Raw genomic sequence first — 3,184 nt, forward strand, 5'->3', positions numbered from 1 at the left:
TCATACCAAGCAAGTGTTTCACTCAATCACTCAAGTGTTTAAGGTGACACTCCAACTCTCAATTATTCACAAGTTGCATGAAACAAAATTGCCATTGATCTCAAACAATCAACATCTTTACATGCAAATACCATCAAAAGGACTTTTCCAAGGCTTGTAATGAGGTTGGGCTAACAAAATATTCAACAATTAAGCACAACTCTCTCACCAATATCTCTCATTCCCATCTTCTTCCTTTTTCTTTTCTTTTTCATTGAGCTCATCTTCATGCTTTTCTTTTTTTTTTCTTTTATTTTTCTCATGAATTTTACTCTTTTCACAACAATTGAGCTCAATGCCTTTTACTTGCTTTTTCAATTTTCCCCCGTACAACCCCAAACTTGAAACTTTTCATCGCATACAATTAAGCTCATCCCAACTCAAAGTAAAGATTTACAAGACAAGGGTTCACATACTGTTTAAGGCTAAGGTTCAAAAAGGGTATAATATTTTCAAGCACTTTGGGTGAAAATTTGGCTAGAGAAGGGTTTTCAAAAATGGCCTTGATCATATGACATTCACATGCAATTCAATCTATTGTCAAGATTAAGGCAATATCATCCATGTTTTCCTGTGAACAATGCATACAACAATAAAAGCTCTGGAGCTCAAAATCTCACACATGCTTCCTCACAAAAAATTCATTCATACACCATGCCTAACATCATGACCACAATCATAAATTCATCACCCATCTATTTCCTAGATATCATCATGCATTACAACTTAATTCTCATCCACATCAAATAATCATCAAATAGATTCATCATGCAAATTAGTTAGTCAAATATTTTTAGAACAAGTAATAAAGCCAAGAATACACACCAAAATTAAAATTCAACCTATTCTAGGAATTTAAAATGCAAAATTATAAGAAGAAATTCTAGGTTGCCTCCTAGTAGCGCTTGTTTAACGTTGCGAGCCTGACCCAAACCTGGTTGGCACTTGTCAGTAAGTGCACTTCCTTCCATCACCCATCAGTAGGTGTACCATCCGGATATCCTTCAGTGGATACCAAAAATTTAGCATCCCTCAGTAGATGCTACCCAAAAGTTGTATAGAAAATAAAAAAAAAAATACATGTTCCAACCAAAATAAAACAAAAGATTGAAAAAGAAAATTGTTCAATAAAATACAAAATTTGATTTCCAACAAATTCAGCTCTTCTTCTTTACGCTGGGATCTTCATCATCCCACCAGCTCACTTTTCTCCGATCCACCTTCTTGATTACTTTTGAATAAGGTCTTTGAATCTCCACCATTTCGTCATCTCTCAATGTCCTATTGACAATCCACTTCTTATCTTTGAATCGCACTGACAAACCCCGCAAGAATGATGTCTCCTCTGAAGAGGTTGATTGCTTCTTGAACATCGTCCCCTTATCATGAATATGCAAAACATCACAATTGTCATGAAAATTAATACCTGTGGATTTTTCTTCCTCTGCAGCTTCACTTTTGGCTCTCTTATACTTGAATTTCCTAACTGCCCTCTGTACAGTTTCTTTAGAGCCATAAAGCAACACTATCATAATCCTTTAACTTTATTCCTCCATCATGGATACGTATAACCATCTTGGAGGTTCGCATGAACGGTCTTCCAAGGATTAATGAATTTTTCCCTTCATTGACCATATCCACAACTATGAAGTCAATCAAAAATTCCAACTCTTCAATCCGCACAATTGCATTCTCCACCATTCCAACAGGTTTCTTCATAGACCCATCTGCCACTGTCAAGACCACTTTGGTAGGTTTTAGTTCTACACCTCTTATCTTCTTGAAATCACTGAGAGGCATCAAGTTAATGCTTGATCCTGAATCAATCAAAGCCTCTCCTAAATCCACATCATTGATAATGCAAGGAAGGGTCAAAGCTCCTGAATCCTCTAGTTTCTGTGGATGGTTCTTCTTCCGGGGTTTCACCCACTACTCCTGATTTTCTTCATAGCCCAGATCAAGTAACTTCCCCAGATAGTACTTGATCTTCTCATCATATTCCAAAGTTTGTGAAGATGTTCTAGGATTCATGGGTGCCTCATTAAGAATCTTGCGGAGTGATTCTTTAATATTTTCCTTCTCCTTTTCTCTTTGAGCTCTCTTCTCTTCGCCTTTCTTATGCTCAATATTAATTCTTTCCTCCTCTTCATCCTCACTGCTTTCGATCTCAATTGGTTCCTCCTTTGGCTTCCTTTTTTCTCCTGTTGTAACAACTTTGCACTCATCTTTTGGGTTAACCTCAGTATTAGCCCGAAATTGATGTTTTTCTGTGGTTTCGACCCTCTTAGACAACTGTCCTATCTGTGTCTCTAGCGATCTAAATGTTGCCTGATCACTCGCTTGTTGAGACTCATAAACTTTCAAAAATTGATCAAACCTGTCAGTTAATTCTCTTACTGTCTCATTCAAGCTACTTACTTGCTGCCATAAAGGAGAAGGTTGCTGCCGGAAGTTACTTCCTTGTCCAGGCGAATTCTTCTGGCTGTGCCCAATGCTTGGATGATTTTTCCAACCTTGGTTAGAATTTCCTTGGTTGAAATTTCCCTGCTTGTACTGAAATTGGGCCCCCATATAATTCATGTCCTGCTGCATCCCTAATGTGAAAGCACATTGACCATTAATATGGTCACCACCACATTGATCGCAAAGTTGTTGAGCTTGGGAAATATTTCTGAGCCCCCAAGGAAGTTCAGAGACCACCTTTAGTAACTTGTCCAATTTCTGACTGAGGAGGTGATTTTGTACTGCTGCTGCATCTTCAGTGGGAAGATGTAACAGTCCTCCTTTTTGCGTGCCCCTCTCACTTTGCGACACTTCATTTAAAGCCATTTCTTCAATTAAGTTGTACGCCTCATCTGCTGCTTTTCTATTAATACTACCTCCAGCTGAAGCATCTATCATCATTTTAGATTGAGCACGCAAACCTCCAAGGAACGCAAGCAAGTATGAAGATTTATCGAATCCATGAACTGGGGTTGCTCTCAATAATCCTTTGAATCTATCCCATGCTTGCCCAAGTGATTCCTCCATCCCTTGTTTGAATGAAGAGATGTCCAACTTCTCTTGATTGATCTTTGGAGGTGGGAAGAATTTAGTAATAAATTGTTGGACAACCGCTTCCCACGTCCTGAATGTTCCCTCCGGG

The sequence above is a fragment of the Vigna radiata genome, unplaced genomic scaffold, assembly GCF_000741045.1.
Source record: "Vigna radiata var. radiata cultivar VC1973A unplaced genomic scaffold, Vradiata_ver6 scaffold_95, whole genome shotgun sequence".
Taxonomy (NCBI): Eukaryota; Viridiplantae; Streptophyta; class Magnoliopsida; order Fabales; family Fabaceae; genus Vigna; species Vigna radiata.